This window comes from Aphidius gifuensis, linkage group LG4 (assembly GCF_014905175.1).
Source record: "Aphidius gifuensis isolate YNYX2018 linkage group LG4, ASM1490517v1, whole genome shotgun sequence".
In the NCBI taxonomy this organism is placed as follows: domain Eukaryota; kingdom Metazoa; phylum Arthropoda; class Insecta; order Hymenoptera; family Braconidae; genus Aphidius; species Aphidius gifuensis.
Genome location: NC_057791.1, coordinates 17,240,852 through 17,259,607, shown reverse-complemented (window position 1 = coordinate 17,259,607; position 18,756 = coordinate 17,240,852). Strand labels below are relative to the sequence as shown.

General features: G+C 26.0%; 1 long non-coding RNA gene across 1 annotated transcript in view; it reads left to right on the top strand.

Moving 5' to 3' along the window:
- The first annotated feature begins 9,329 nt into the window (after positions 1-9,329).
- The window catches only part of LOC122855351, a 30,355-nt gene continuing 20,928 nt past the window's right edge, over positions 9,330-18,756 (top strand). Inside the window, exon 1 of the long non-coding RNA XR_006374061.1 lies at positions 9,330-9,544. This is a non-coding gene — a long non-coding RNA (uncharacterized LOC122855351). The remainder of the gene's footprint in view (positions 9,545-18,756) is intronic.

Here is an 18,756-nt window from a genome sequence, read left to right as displayed (position 1 = left end):
ATATAAAATATGTTATTGTGGACTGAAAGTAATGAAAAATTGCGATGGTTTAAGAGACGCAAAACATGCAAAAGGTGGATAAACATATTAAGGTCAAAATTCAAATAAAAAAAAATAAATTGCATTATCATTAATTATAATATTTATGTCTAATCAAGATATCTTTTTAAACTAGAATATATATATTTTTTTTCTATTGAATTTTATTCAATTACTCTGATATTCTATTGAAAATAAATATAATAAAAAATCACTAGAGCAGTATTTAACGACGATGAGATTTATCGAGGACAACTGGTGTGCAGTTAAATCGATAACGACTTTTCCACAACAGCAAAATATTTATGATAAAGTCTGCAGAATTGTCGCGTAATCGCATGCATTTAAATTATTCAAACGATAATTTTCCTCATTTTTTTTTCTATTTTTTTTTCTGCCATATGAATTCTATATATAATTTTTTTAACTGCTTTATTTTTTATATTTTATTTCATACTATTTGCCATATATATTTTCTTTTTTTATCATTGAAATTTGTACCGGACAGTTTTTTATTCTTGAAGTGTATATAAGAGGGAATATAAATATCATTCATGTGCAACAACAAAATATACTGGTGTCATGACAATTTTTGAAATGAAAAATTTAAAAAAAAAAAAAAAGGATATATATTACTTAAAAATGATTATTATTCATACCCGTCTCAGCACTTTAATTAAATAATGATTTATGTAATTTATTCGTTAAAATGTATACACAAGCTGACGTTGATGACTGACCCAATGGATATATCGGTCGAATACTTTAAAGCATAATCTATATGACGATAAAATGTACCTGCACATATAAATTTTTCACCAGAATAAAAAAATTAATAAAACAGCAAGACAAAAAAAAAAAAAAATAATTAATAAACCTGTGATTTTAAGATTTTTTAATTTAAATAATTTGTTTAATTTTTTTATACACAGATATAAGTTATTTTTTTTATTTATTTTTTTTCTTATTATACAAATTGAGGTAATAAAGTAGTTGGATGTCTGAAAACTAGACATTTCAATGTAAAAATCCCATGGGTAATAGAGCCCATGGTTGCTGATTAAAACTAGCATCCCCCCAATTGCCACTGTGTTCAAGTCACAGTAGGGGGCTGATTGTCAAATAGGGTAATACACGTACATTCGTCACCCCTTATTCTTTCAAAAAAAAAAATAAAATCCAACACGTAAAATAATTCATTGAGATGTCGTCGAATCAATTTAAATTTTACAATGTACTTTTAAATATTTTATTTTGATTTAATAAAATTAATTCACTCAATTGTAATTCAATTTATTAAATTATTATATCAATTTCAACAATAAATATTGATATAATAATTAACAAAAAATTATCACCATTAAATTTCATAATTTATTTATTTAAAAAAAAATATTTTAAAACTTGTTACTTAATCTTGAATAAATTTCTTATTATTATTATTATTTTCTTATTAAAATTATTTTTTATTACTTTTTATATTATCACATAAAGAATGAATATTTAATTTTAATAATTTTAAACGTTTTTTTATGTACAATTTAAAATACTTGAATATATTAATTTTTAATTTGACATTATTATTTTTTCTATAAATTAATATGCATTTTATTATCGTGAATTATGGCATATCCATATCCATTTATTAAATCATCAATTTTTCAAATCACATTAATGTAATACAGCTAGACAGTTGGATAATTTTTCAAAAAAAAAAATTTTATCATTATTTTGCATACTAATTGTAATTCAAATAAATTAATGTACCTGAATTGCGAAAAAAATAATAAGAGCTATATATAAATTGATAAGAAAGTTTGAGAAAAAAAAAAATGAATAAATAAAAGTAGTAAGCTAGACTTGAAATAAAAAAACTTTAATACAAAATAAAAAATTTATAAAATTACATCAAGGGTTGTTGGACAATTGAAGGAGGGTAGTAAAGAAATAGGGTTGATATTAACCATGTTGGTCCTTTAATAAAGCAACGAGGCCCTCGTCACTGTAAGATTATCCCAGTGAGACTTTTCATCATTTTAAAGCTCACCAAATGCAAAATTAGCCTGGCAATTTCATTTGAAAATACTTTTACTATACATCAGTCATTCGGTAAATTAATGACAATTAAATTTAATCATTTTAATCAATTGAAGAATATTTAATGACAATATTTATATGACATTTAAAAAATTTCTAAAATACAATTGAAAAAACATTTATTTTCCTGGATCATGATACAATGACACAGGTCAAATTTATTGAGTCCAAGTAAGTCAATGCCACAAAATTTCTGAAAAACAAATCATCAGTTGAATACAAAATAACTTTAAAGTAATGTTGATACGCATTTTAATGATTAAATTGTGTCTCACAATGCAGGCCAGTGTCAACAAAGTCATCACAAGCACTCATGACTCTTGATCCTTTTACCTCTGCAGTATGTATTTACTTATATTTTTTAAATTCATTTTTCAATTTTATATATATTTAACCGTTATCTTAGGCTATAATAAAAATAACATTTTAAGATATAAATAAATATATAAATAAATAAACATACGGATGAATGTATTGTCTTTTTTTTTTTTGTTGATTCATCGTTGACACTTTTGGGGTCTCTGGCATTTCCGCTCGTTAGTCCTACCAGGTCATATGGCTTATGCAAATATTATAAGTAGCCACCCCATTTGATTCCTTCCTAAAGCTATTAGACGATTATCCTGGATAATCCTGGCAATTCTAGGTTCACTTTGGACGATCTTAAAGTTTATTTTTATCATTTTATTATGACTTAAACTTTTTTTTTTTCTACTTTTTTATATCGATGTCCACTTTGTTTAATTCATTTATTTACATTTATATTATCAGTAAAATAATTAAATGAACAGTCACATCACTATCAACTTCCGATCAAAATAAACCAACTTTTCCCTGAAAATTCAAAGAAATACTTGTGCCAAATTTTTTATGTTGATATTAGATAAAAAAAAAAAAAAACTCAGACAAGTGAAATCCCATTTAATTTTATTACATGTACATATATATATTTTCATAAAACATAAATATATAAACATCTTTGTTTAACAAAAAAAGTAATTTGTGGTGTAAAAGTTACGACTTGGCATGCAAGATAATAATTAACATCTTACCATGTATGATGTCTTGTATGACTTGATGCATATATAAACAACTCACATTATTTTTCCGCATATAATCTATATAACAGACAACATATACAGAGGCGTTATTTTATTACATTTTATATTTTTATTATGACTTGGTCAATTATTACACAGCAACAATTCAAGCGTAGGTTGAATAAAAATATAAAAATATATATTTAAAAAATAATTGATTGATATTTTATTTGAATATTAATAGTATAATACATTTAATATTTGAATACAGGTAATTTAATTTGTTCTGGAACAATAATATATAAATAAAATAATAAAAAATAAATTAACAGAGTGTATAGGATTTTTATAAACGGTCGTCTCGGTTATATATTCATTTGTCTGATGTTATCTTGTTGTTCCCCTCTGGCTGAATTGTTTTAGAGACAGTGCTACCCATCAAAATGTTTTTTTTTTTTTTTGATACAATATCTTCCTGAACCATACGGTGTGTATTTAGCGTGTGTGTTTGTATTGGTGTCAAGGTGCATTTTATTCGAAATGACCAAATGAGGTGTTTCCTCACGTATCCGGCAGCTTGTATACTCCTAAAAAGCCTGTCTTCAAGTTTATAAAAAAAAATCAAGAATTCACTATTAAATGACTAAAATTATAATGGGAATTTTGTGGTAATAAAAAAAAAAAAAAAAGAAACAAATTTCAAATTTTTGTACTAATGAAATATTGGAAAGGTAGTTTAAAATGTCCACATTGTTTTGATGTCAAAATAAAAATAAAAAGAGTTTATAAACACACACACTGTGGGGAGTCATTGTGTAAAAAAATTTTGAAATGTAAAATCAAGGTGTTTCTTATGGAGCAGGTTTCTTCGAGACTTCATACCAATCTTTCAGGGTATCATACAAACTTATGGGGGTCCCTTGATAGAAAGCAAGTTTTTTTTTGCGGACTCTTGATTTATACTTCCGACAGGCGTAACGAGAAACCAGATTTACCCTTCATCGTGTCACAAATTTTTAACGTAAATTTTTTGATATCGTTCATTTACTTGATAATGCAAACAATGAATTATTATTTTAATCATAGTGTTGTATATTTTTTTTTTATAAAAAAAAAGCTGACGAAAAAAAAAAATGATATGTAAAAATTTCTAACAGGGTAATTTATAGTTTGTTTTTGTTTAAAAAAAAAAAAGCTACACTTGTAAAATTAATTATTTATTATAAATAATTACGTTAATTATTATTTATGATTATTGTTTTTGGAAAATTTTATATTTATATAGTAGCTTTTTCGTGGAGAATAAAATAGTAGTTTAAAAAAAAAAAAACAGATATTATTTTCAATGAAAAAAATAATTTTTTTTGAAGAGTTATATTAAAAAAATTCAAGCAATATTTTATTTATATTCTTTGAATATATTCAAGTTTGTAATTCAGCAGGCAAATCGTTGCAAGATGTAGTATGTATATATAAATAAATATACATGTATATAGAAACAAGTTGGGGGCAAGGACTGAAAACGTGTGGCACCAAGTGACCCGCAGATATGCGATTCAGATCTCAAAAAATAAATAATAAAAAACAAGAAGAATTAGATAGGTGGTTTTGTTGTGAAAAAAGAATTTACCACAGAAGGCAATGGATTTAAAAAAAGAAGGAAAATATACATGTGCTCTTGTGGACATGAGATTTATATTCACTTTTTCAATGTGCAAAAAAAAATCGTCATATATTTTTAAAACACACACAGTTGTTGAAGAGAAAAAGATGCGTCCAGATAGATATAGAGAATTCACAAGGACAGGAAGCACCACAGACTCTCAATGAAATTTTTCTGTCAAGAGCCATGTAAACGCAAATAAAACTAAAACAATATACACCTTGTGTGTTTCCAACTTGGTTTCCACAAAGATGCCGAAAATTTTCATTCAAAAAGTGTCTATTAAAATATTGTCAAATAACAACTATTCCTATTGTTTCATTTTTAAAAAATATCAACTTATAAATTCAATAAATTTAGATAAATATAAATAATTAAAAAATATCTATAGCTTTTTTATATAAAAAAAAAATCAATTGGCATATAAAACAACACTGGTCTGTCTCCATTGGATCAAAATCAAGTTTTTTGTTAAAAAAATTTTGAAATCACATCCTTTTATTTTGTCCAGACAGGAATTCAGCTAAATGCATTGATTAAAACTTCTGACATCTTTCGAACGGACCCGGTGGCCCAGCACATCTACAAACAGACGAGTGTAGTCCTTCAGATCTTTTTTGTCTGGTAAATCTTCCGACAGTCACGTCTCCTTGTGTCTTTGCCTCCTCAAACTTGCTGAATTTTTATTTTTATCTTTGTCACTCTTATATTTTTATTTTTTTTCATTTTTTCTTTGAATTCTCATACCCTGAAATGTTTTTTTTTTTTTTTGTTTTTGCATCATTGCTTAACTTGACCAACCGCAGTTGCATGAGACTTGTAACTAGCACAGTTAACAATCCACATACGCATGATACAAAATTTTATTCGTTGATATATATAAAACACACACACACAAATAAATGCATAAAGACACTTGGCTTGAATGACGATGGATACCTGTCTCGATGAGACAGACTAATGGGCTGAATGATACTGTGCCAATTCAACCTATAGAAACACAGCTATCTCTTATTTTGATTCGAATTTGGTACGTCTAATAAACGACTTTATTAAATCGACAGACTAACGAACCTCTTTATGCTATATGTATTTAAAAATATTTATTAATACCAACTTAATATCTTCAGCAATTTTCAACATACAATAAATATTTTGAATTTTAAAAATATCTAGATATTTTTACATTTTTTTGTAATAATAAATTTAAAAAATTATCTGTAAATTTTTGAATAAAAAATAATAAAACTAACAAAGTATTAAAGTATTTATTGTTATGCAAAAAATTAATTGAATAAAAGTTAATGTTAAATGGATAAAAAAGTGATTTAAAATTTTTTTTTTCATTGAAGATTTTATTATAAATATGTGGCATTGTTATTTGGTGGTTGATGATGTTGAAGAATAAGTAAAATGCAATATGTTGGTTTGCGTAAAACCGTATTCTTCGTGTTGTTTTTATTCTTCTCCCAATATGTATAAGCAAGAGAGTTAGTTTAAAAGCAAAGCACGAGGTAAGTTTGGCATGCATCGCTCACTCCTCGAAGCAGCCAAGAGCCATCTATGGAATTACCCTGATGATTAATGGCCTTAGGTCTTCTCAATTGGTGGGGGAGGAGATTTTATTTTTTATTTATAATATATCTCTTGTCCTCTTGGTTGATTCTTCATTTTGTTCCATGGTAAACACATAAACACACATGCAACAACAACTAACATAAGAGAAAAGAGAATTGTTTGGCAGACGCGTAAAAAAAAAGCTCATCTTGTTGTCCTGGATATATACCAACTCGTCTCCAACGAATCCTGTCGGCCTGTCTGTCTTATCCAATGTTCAAAAAAAAATCCCTTCGTTTTCATTATTATCCATTTTAACTACAATAAATATCACAATTTTATTATTATTTTTGTTTAATTTTTAAATATTTTTAAAATGCTAAAATAAATTTTTGAAAAAACTTTCAATCCATTAGTTAGATAATACTTTATATACTTTTTATAAAACGAGCACATTGGCGCGCTACGCGCGCCTGTATCTATACCTTCTAAAAGGTTCATTGTTCATTGATTTTATAAACACAAGTATTATCATAAAAAAAAAGAAGAATAAATAAATCGACGAAAAATTTTTTTAATTGATTTATTTACACATAAATCACACATAATTCACACGTAATTTTTAGTCTAATAACATCAAGATTGAATGTTTACTGAAAAAGTTGTGCTACCTTAATATGTCAATTTTAAAAAAAAATATAAAAAATGTTTGAAAAAATTTCGTTTTTGAATCATTTCTTCACACATAAAAAACACATAATTTGCACAAAATTTCAAGCCCAATTGCATCGAGATCCGATGATTATTAAAAAAGTTGTGTTAGCTTAATATGCCAATTTTTAAAAAAATATAAAAAATATTAAAAAAATTTTCTTTTAAATTTATTTCTTCACACATAAAAAACACATAATTCGCACAAAATTTTAAGCCCAATTGCATCGAGGTCCAATGATTATTGAAAAAGTTGTGCTAGCTTAATATGTCAATTTTTTAAAAAAATATAAAAAATATTTAAAAAAATTTTCTTTCAAATTTATTTCTTCACACATAAAAAACACATAATTCGCACAAAATTTTAAGCCCAATTGCATCGAGATCCGATGATTATTGAGAAAGTTGTGCTAGCTTAATATTTGAATTTTTTTAAAAAATGTAGAAAATAAAAAAAAAATTTTCTTTCAAATTCATTTCTTCACACATAAAAAACACATAATTCGCACAAAATTTTAAGCCCAATTGCATCGAGATCCGATGATTATTGAAAAAGTTGTGCTAGCTTAATATTTGAATTTTTTAAAAAAATATAAAAAATAAAAAAAAAATTTTCTTTTAAATTTATTTCTTCACACAGAAAAAACACATAATTTGCACAAAATTTCAAGCCCAATTGCATCGAGATCCGATGATTATTGAAAAAGTTGTGCTAGCTTAATATGTCAATTTTTTAAAAAAATATAAAAAATATTTGAAAAAATTTTTTTTCAAATTTATTTCTTCACACATAAAAAACACATAATTCGCACAAAATTTCAAGCTCAATTGCATCAAGATCTAATAATTAATAAAAAAGTTGTGCTAGCTTAATATGTCAATTTTAAAAAAAAAAATATAAAAAATATCAAAAAAAATTTCGTTTACTCGCTTTTTATTGTTGTTTTTTCGTTGCTAACGAAATAGATAAAAAAATAATAGAAAAAGGCAAACAGAAAGAAATTTGTATGAGAGTTAGTGAGAAAAAAACAATGACCAATCAAATGTCCGGAAGACCGATGATGTTTGTCCTTTTTATATTAGGATAATATTTGTTTCAATATTTTTCAAGAATTTTAAAAGAAGTTTCTTTCAGGATAACATCGAAAATATAATTTGCATGAGCTGGGCAGGTAAATGTTGAATATTGTTCGTGATGAAAAATTATTACAGTTTCGATTTGCTTTAATCTATTAATAGATAAAAAATGAAATTTAATTTGGGCTACTTTCAATCATGCCATTTGTAAAGTTAATGTAAATAATAATTTGCAGTTGATTGATCAATATTGATTATAATTTCTCAATAAATTTTTACAAATGATAGAAAAAATAATTTCAATTTTTTACCTATACAAAATACAGTGTAAAATTTTAAAATATAATAATACCAAAATAAAAAAGACAAAATTTAATAATTTAAATAGAGTATAATATACTGTAGGTTGATTACGTGTTCACATGTAGCTCAAAATTCAATTTTTATATAATTTGTTGATGTATCAGAACCATTGTCTGGTCGTCGTGTGCAAAACGCTCTGAATACATTACTGCTTGATTCTTAAATGGCATGAAAATAAATAAGAGCAATAAATTAATCAACAGTTAAAATATAAAATAACAAAGATCTTTTCAAAGATTAACAACAGAATGCCATTGATGATGATGATGATAATAAATGAGATGCTGATATATAATTTAATATTTAAAAAGGAAAAAAAAATAAATAATTTTCCATCATTAATGTGTCATTGTCTTGTTGAATTTGGTATCAAGTTTAAACAGGACATATTCATGAATGTTGCTTTGAATTTAATAATGATAATTCACATCACGTTCGATGCTGGTCACGGCTAAGACAATGACAATCACGTAGATAGCTATTCTCGTCATCATCGAGTACAACGTATCGAAGCCAATGTCTTTTCTCACCTTGGGATCAAAATTTATTGCATACGATTTACGAATACTCAAACTAAAATATACTTTTTAAAAAATTCCATCTATTAAATTATCCAACTTTTATTTTCAACAATAAAAAGAAAATTTCCAATTATTTTATCGTTATACAAGTATTCATTTTTTTTTTTTTTTTTAACAATGAACATTTAAATATACAGAACTGATTTTTTTAAAATATATTTTTTAATTTTTTTATGGTCTTGTTTATGTTCTCAGAAAGATAACAGAGGATCGTAAATGTCCAGCACCTTTGGAGGGACTTGAATCATCACGTATTTGTTGCTCACGTACCGGGGGTTAGCATCCGTCCGGACGTATCCACGTGGAATTGAATGAGACACACCAAGTGAAGCAGAAATAAAAACTTCAGTTTTGTTTGTGATCACTGAAAAAGAAGTTTTTAAATAATGAAATATAAAACAAGGAATAAACATCAGGTAAAATATTAAATAATAAAAAAACTATAAAAGCTATCTAAGCGACGGAGACCGGTCTCATTTATTCTTATCAAATGATCAATTTTCGGTGACTTTATCAATGCAACTTCAATATATCTTGTCATTGTAACCATCAACAATTTAACCCTTGACTTGACCAAGAAATCTAAATAAATTAACCCAGTATCGTTTCAATTTATTTATTGATTTAAAAATCAAAGCAAAATAATTTTCTTTTATTTTTCTTGAGCAACAAAGAATTTAATTAACATCAAAAAAAAAATCATGTGAAACAAATAAATAAATATATTTCAAATGAATGGATTTTTTTTTTTTTTATGATTGTTTTTAAAAAGGGATGATGGTTGTCATGTGATGGGGAAAAAAAATATAAAATGAGGTATCATGAAGAGGAGGGCGAGGTCCTCACGAAGTAAATACGTGCACCAGAAAGACGGTAAAAACGCACGAACCACGAAGACGAACGTGACGCGACAATACGTCCAAGAAACGTTCTCTTCAACGACCTGTTAGTTTCCTCTTATTTTAGTGACACACGCACACAAAAAGAAATAGAAAAAAAAAAAATTTATATATATGCAAAAATACATACGTTATTTAAAAATATGTCTATATATTTCTTTGTCTATCATCATGAAAATATAAAGTTAATATCATTCGCCCACGACAATGTATTTTACTAAATATAAAATAAAGTAACGCAAATTTTAGTTTAAACTATGCATTGTGTATACCCAGTCAAAAGAGAGTCTTGAATTTCAATTGAAATAATTATTTCGTAAATATACTGAATGAAAATAATAATACCTTGCCAAATTTAAATCCCTTTATTTTATTTATCAAATTTTTTTTTTTCATAAAAAAATTGCGTGATATATAATACACAATGTAAAAGAATTATTATTATTAAATTTTTATTTATGTTAAACATAAATTTACCATGTAAACAAAAAATTGTTTCAAATCAAACGGACAATTAACTCACGAATAAATTCATAAAATAATAACAAATATGTTTGGTTAATTATTCGCGTTTCTTTGATGTAAATTAATTTTTTTTTTTTTTTATATGAATATTCAATGTTTAATGAATCTGTAGACAAATTAGTTGATTATATATAGGTATATAATATGTGTGACTGAGACGTAATAATATAAAGACAGTTATATATAAAAATTCGGTTAAAAATTAAAATTGAGTGAGTGGTCAGCTGCAAAGTTAGCAGGCGGCACATTCAATGCGAATACACCTGTTCATTTTATCGACCAAGGGGAAATATTTCTACCGCAGTTGTAGCATGTATTTTATTAAAGATATTTTTCTACTCTTCTATCTTGACCATAATCTTGATTAAATTGGCCTGGATAAGGTGCCGAGTGGTTGATGTTACATCATTTATTAAAATAAAAAAATTTAACTTTAGTATATAGGGAGTTTCTGTTTTTCAGTCACACTGTGTATATATATTTAAAAGTAGCCGTGACGATGTTATAAATATAATGCATGTTTTTCACGTTTCGCCTCCGTGAAAACGATGACAATAAAAACGGTTATTATTTCGATTGCTTGTGCTCCAATAAAAAAAATATAAAATAATCTCACCTGCCAGAATAAAAATACCATGACATTTTTATTTCACTATTATTATATTTTTTTTTATTTTAACCGATTGCATCTTCAGATTGCATCTTAGTAGAAAATTATTTCCGGTCAAAAACATTATGCGTATTTTATCCTTCACGCTTATCAATAACTCAATGACAACAAAATATTATTATTTTGTTTTTTTTTAAATATAATATACTGTTTTTTATATGAAAAAAAAAATATAAAAGGAAATTCTTTACGTGATTAAGAAAAATAAATTATAAAAAAAATTATTAATATTATTTATAAATTCTTCTTGACTTTCGGAAAGTTTGCCAATTAAAATTGCATATAAAAAATATATTTTTTTTTTTGTTTATAAAACTTGTGATAAACAGATAATATTAAATTAAATTATATTTTTCAAGTTTCCGTTTATATAAATAATATATGAATTTGTTAAATTATTTTTTTCTCTTTTTTTTGTATTAATCTTGTGTTGTTATCATCACCGACATAACACCCCAGATAAAAGAAAAAAAAAGAAACGTGGGATAATTCAATGCATGTATTATTTTTGTGTTTACAAAAATCTTTTGAAAAAAAAAAAAAATGATATTATTTATAATATTTAATAATTTTTAAATAATATAATATTATTAATATTTTATCGAGAATATCATAAAGTAATTAATAACAATCATTAGAGTATGACGATAAAAAGGACGTGGTAAGCAAGCGTGCGTTTTAATAATTCCGTTTGATGGGTAATTAACCGAGGGAGCAGGTAATTGCGTTAATTGAGACCGAAACTCGAGGCTGAGAGATAAAAATATAAAAAAATATAAAAATGCTACCACGAAAGAGAATTGCTATGGTATATAGGATAATATAACTCTTTCAAGTTTATATTTCTCGTTGCGCAAGGGCTGCCAGCAGTCTATTGGAACAGACAAACAACCAAGTAAAGTACCGTGTCTGAATTTACTCTGTGTTCAAATTTTTTTTTTTTTTTTTTTATTTAGCCAGTGGAGAGTAATTATCTCTTTCGATAATCTTTCACGACGTTTCCCGTTTTTTTTTATTTTCCCTCTTTTCCCTCTCATTTTCCAAGGAGTCTATTAAATATTTTTTAAATTAAATTTTCTTCATTCATTAATAGTTCTAATTTTTTAATGATAAATATTTTTTTTATTATACATTTTAATATAATTAAATGATAAGTTTAAAAATTAATTTCTTCGAATTTTTAAAACTGATAAATACACATTTTTTGAAAAAAGTTGAATACAAAAAAAAAAAAATTGTCTTGAAACAAAAAAAAAAAATTCTAGAGAATATGAAGATAAAAAATAAAAAAAAAAAAAATTTACTTGGCCTTTGTATATCTCGTAAAGCATAGTTCGTAATGGGTGAATGCTGACGTCGTTTTTGCTTTTATGATACTTATATTTTTTCAGGACGACATCATCCTGGACATCTGCCGTTCTCGCGACATTTATTTTTTTTTATTTATTTATATTTTTTACTATTATTATTATCAGTTTTTTTTCGGCAATATCCATACCAAGATCACATATACACGAAAAAAAAAAAAGAAAAAATAGCATAATACCCTCGTAACGTTTTTAGTGATATTTTTTTTATGTAAATATGAGCATATTACTTACTGGTCTCATATTAAAAATGAAATTATGAGTGTCACCTTTTGGCATTTTTTGGCCTTCAACCAGTTTGAAAAAAAAATAATTTTTTATTTTTTGTTTCAAGAGTGTATATGAGATTATGAAAAAATAAAAAAATCTGCTTTTGACAAAGTGGATCCAACCTGTTCAAGCCAGTACCTCTTATATTTACCAAATGAATCTGGAACAAATGGTGCAATTTTAAATATTGAAAATTAAAAAGAAAATATTAATAGCCACATTTTGTATGAAAAATATATTTATCAAACAAACAAAACACTATTCACATTTGAGTTTTTAAAAAATATAAAATTTTTCTTTTTCATTTTTAATAAAATATTCATTCAATTAATTATTTTCATTTTGATATGATAAAATAAAGCGAAAAAAAAAGAGAGAGAAAAATCACGTGACATTTCCTGTGTCTAGTGTACCTTTTGTTCGTGACCTCATGGATTTTTTTTATGGGAAAGTCAAGTTTGAAACTGACACACACGTCTCGTTGAAAAATCATGTTTTCAAAAGAAAAAAAAATATGTTATATTGTTCCGTTATCAAAAGAAAATTTTTATAAATATATAACAAACAATTGCGTTGAATATTTTCTTGTATCTCACATGTATATACGATGGGTTATTTGCAAATTTAAAATTATTAAATTACATCCGGTTGAGCTTTAGGGTTCACGAAGGAAGCCACTAACATATTGATCATCTAATCTTTTCCATTGAGTCATAACTCATCCAGTAATTAAAAGGTTTCTCCAGTAAATTATAACAACAAAAATATAAAATAAAAACTTCCATTAGAATTAAATAAATATAGTATACAAAAAAATTTATTTCATGGGTATATTTATGATTTTTTAATTGGCCAAAAATAGTATATATACATTTTTTTTTTTTTATAAAAATAGTTGATTTGATAGTCTCCCTGGGATATATTGCTGTGTAGTGCACTTTGGTCTGTATAATATAATTTTCAGAGTCAGTCGACCAGTTGCAGCGTAACGGAATGCAAAAAGCTCCCCTTCTCTCAATTTATTTCCCAAACTCTTGTTCACAAAGAGTGAAAAAGAAAAAACAACTATATATTTAAAAAAAAAAAAGATAGAAATAGAGATCATCGCATTGCCGCGAGTCCCATCGCGTTTTACAAATTATTCAATTAGCCTCCGCGAATTAAGATATAAATATTCATCGTTGTTGATATATATACACATAGAGTCACAAGAGTTTAAGTGTAGGTGGGGCACGTGTGTATGCAAAACTTGTGAGGTTAACCTCTACATGTATTGTACCAGTGAGAAGTCCAGTATAAATTGCATAAATAAACCAGACAGACACGCGCGTTAGATTCAACTAACGGGCTTTTTCACTATTTAAAACTAAACAAAAAATATTTATATACTCATATACACTTCACATATATACATCCTTATTTTAACTATATGCAAAACGATAAAATTCCATGCACTGTTGAGATACAATTTTATATTTGAAATAAAAACAAAAAAAATTAGTAATGTTAATATTTCATCAATTTTATATACATATAATAAATTAAAATAAAAAAAAGTTAAATTATGCTGATGATAATGATGCATTTTATTTATCTACATATATTTTAATTATATGAATTCCAAATTAATTCGGTAAATAGTAAGGTGAATTATGCTTCGTGTAATTGATGATACACTTTAAGACTTGCTTTTAAATAATAAAATTAATTTATCTAAAATTAATTAATAAGTGTAATTTTTTTTTTTTTTTATTTAATCATTTATGCAACGATTAAAAAGCAATTGTTTTTATTGGATTTTATTATTCAAATTATTATAATTTTTTTAAATTTATTTCTGTAGAAAAAAAAAAAAAAGTGATATATTTAAAAATTTTATTATATAACTAAAACATAAATTAAATTGAAAAAAAAAATTTATTAATTTTGTTTTATTGATTTGTCATTTAAAAAATGATTAATAAAATTTTTTTTTTATTTAATTGATGTGTTTAGATGTTTATAAAGATATTGAAAAATATGTATATTGTTTATTTTTTTTTTTTTCATTTTTAATGATGCAGTGGTTGGAATTGTATAACGATTTGTTCGAAAAGCAATATAACCCAAGTGGGCGGTTGTGGTCGTACCATCAACGATAGGGAGATGGTTCGTAGGTCGAATGAAGGTACTCACCCCTTTCCACCCACCTCTTTTACCCTCTTGAAATTTGCATGAGGTATTAAAGCACGGTGGCTGAGTTTCAGCTGGTGTTTGCCAACAGCACGACTGTCATGCGATCAAAGGATCTCTGCTTCCATTTTCCCATACTACTAGTCTTCATCTATCCATCATGCTCTTCATCATTTATCTCTCTTGCATCTACATCAACTTCTCTATATCTATATCAAAAAAAACTATATGTATATCCTCATGTTCCAAAGAAACAAAAAACAAAAAGAAACTTTTCTTTTTTTACAAGAAAAATCATTTTGTTTTACTTGAAAAACAAATTCCATCAAAAAGCTAATAATCATCACACCCATCTTCAACATAAGTTTCTAGATTTTTATATAAATTCGCATATAGATGCAAAGAATAAAAAAATACACTTACATTTTCATTATCACAAGTGTGATAATTATTCCAAGTTGAGTAAATAAATCTCGAGACAGACATCTTCATTCAGCTATCCCCAACTAGATAATTAACACTACTAGTGAATTTTTTTTTTGATCATTTATAAAGTTTATATAAATTACAACTTATTTATACACATGTCCATGTGTAAATTAACAAAATCCCATTGACTTTGAATTACCCAACAAGCACGTGTGTCATTGACTAAAAAGCCATAGCAGAATTTAGCTAGGTGGAAAAAAAAATTATTCAAGTATTCAAGTTGTAATGTAATTTTTATTGTTGAACAAAAAAAAAGTAATTTATTTCATTGTATGTATATATAAATGAAGATGCGGAATTTTAGAGTAAGAAAAAAGTACATAAAAAATTTAAAAAAAAAAAAAAAACTAAGTAGATTGATGTTAATAAAACGATTACGAATAGTTTTTTCTTTTTAAAAAACATTAATCAAATTGTTAATTAGTTGAAATGACCAATGACAAGATAGAAGCACGTGTTTTAAAATTTTTGCTTTTTTTTTTTTTTTTCATCAAGTCAACTTAATAATAAATGATGACTATAATATATCGATGTTTAGACACACGAATGATGAAATTTATTATAAAAAATTTGTAAAAAAAATAATTAGAAAAAAAATATTAAGAATGAAAGATATTTAAGATGATGTTGAGAGATGATGAAGAAGAAATGTGCGGTTGTCTTCTCATTGACTTATTCTATTAGCTGATGAATGGGACCTAGGACCCATTTAACTTATGCAATACGATACCCCGTCGGCATGCATCACTGCCAACTCAACAAAATGTTTTTACGTGGTCAACGAAACCTTTGGGAATATGATTACGCATGTTAACATTCTTGGAATAATGTGATATGTTTGGTCATATGTCTTGTCAACAAATACACACACAAACTTTTTAACATCAACTCAAGAGACAACAGACTAAATTCAACCAATGAAATTCATTCTTGTGTGTGTGCGTTTTGTATAATTTTTCATTTTTTTATTTATTTTTTTTTTTCTGGTTTTATTTTAAACGCGTATACGTAGTTTAACATTGACGAGGAAAGAATCAATAATCATTTACTTTATAAACGTTAAATTGGAATTTTTATCTATCTATGAAAAAAAATAATAATTTCATAGTGAATTAATATTATTATCATTGTTTTAATAATAAATTAAATATTGTGTTTTACTGCACAACAAATGTGATTTTAATTTTTTTTTATAAATAAATTTTTACTTGGTTTAAGAGTAGTAAAGTAACTGATTCATTTACACTGAATAAATCAGTATGAAAAATAAAAAAATATTGACATCAGTATGAGAATCTCAATAGTACAAAATACGACCATATTCACATTGGCATATTTATATATTTTTTTCAAAATTTACAATGTAGAAACAAACGCGTTCTTTGCGGTTATTTGATATAAAAAAAAAAACATAATATACAAGGTGAACTCGTGCCGATGCTTAACATTGTCCTTACGCTTGTTCGCATCTTCTATGCCTTACTCTTCCGACGGTTTTAAACAGTTCTCCACCAGGTTTGCCGATCAACATACAATGCGATAAAATGCTGAGCCGCCAAGTTGTTTTGTTGAATTTTTTTTTTTTTATTTTTTTTTATCCAGCAAGATACCATTCCCTCTTTGGTATCGTCCGATATTCACCACTTGAATTCCATTTTATCAGATTCTGGAGCAGAATTTCTTTGTAAAAACGAAAAAAATAAATAAAATAAAACAATATCAAGATTTTTTTTTTTCCTTAGCATCTGGATAAAAGTTTATGTGTGTGGATATATAAATTTCATATCATTTTTTTTTTTTTTTTTCATTTTTAAATATAATTTTATTATTATATATAAATTTTTGTCTTATTTTTTCAATAAATTGAAAGAATAGTAATATAGTGGATTTGATGACATGTCGTTAATCACACCTGGTGTATTTTATATATATCAAGTGTGTGGAAAAATTGTAGTAAAAATCCAAATGGTTGTTGAAGTTGTCTGCAGATAATGTGATGAGACAAGAGATAAGTACAGAAAGTCATTCAGTCGACACTTTGAAATCTTGGTGATATCTACAAGAGGTGAATTCGTGAGTAAAGTGGATGATGCTGGATATCAAGGTACAAGAAAAATTCTACCACTTATATTTATTTATTTATTTTTTTATTTATTATTGCAAAATACTTGATGGGAGAATGTCATCCAATGAGGTTTAGGTAAAGGAAAAACAAGTAAAATAATGATAAAAGGCGGAGCATGAAGTGTGATTCGATTGGTCGAGATATCCAGGGCGTTTTGAGTCAACTGAGAGAAAGAAGAGGGGAACCACCAACCTCCAGGAGTTCTCCTCCTCTCAGAAAAATCTTCTTTTTTTAAAAAATCCTCTTGTATGCAGTTTACTCTCCTCTTCCTTCATCACTATATATTTTTTTATATATTTACTTATTTTTATTTCTTGGTAACTGCATGTCTTGGATATACGCGGTCCATGATCGTGTTCTGACTCTATGCAACACCCAACAAAATATTATACACTTATACACTTTCTTATACGTGGCTTGACTCGTGACAGCATTTTACCATCAAGTTTAAAAAAACCACTTGAATATAATATCGAGAAAAAATAAATAAATTATTTCAATATTGAAAAAATAAACAAAATCACATCATAATTCTGCTTCTTCAGTTGTTGAATAATTTTTTATTTCTTCAATGCAACTATCTCGATTGAATACATATAAAAATTCATCACCACAAGTATTTTTTTTTTCCTTTCTGAATGAGATATATATACTCTACCCCATTTAATTTACCAAATAACAAAAAATAAATAAAAATAAATCATTAAATTAATTTTCCAAAGTAATACCCATCATTGTTTCCAGCCAATTTGTCAGCTCTATAAATATAAGTTAAATTTCAACAATTTATTATTTCAAGTTAAATGAAAATAGAAGAGAAAAATAATAATAAAATATAAAACCACAAAAATTAGGTATATCTTTGAATTTGAACAGACTGGCTTATTAATTTTTGTGTCAACGTCAATCGGCTGGAAGGGTGGAATTACTTTGGCATAAATGTCTGCACAGATGGTGCATCACAAGTCAATATATACTTTGGGTATACCACACAGAACCCCTGATAATCATTTGTTACATTGCTTTGATATTTTATATCCAGCATTGATTTTTTTTTTCTCTGTATGTTTATTTACGTGCATATTCATGTCAAATTTTCATCACAACGTAT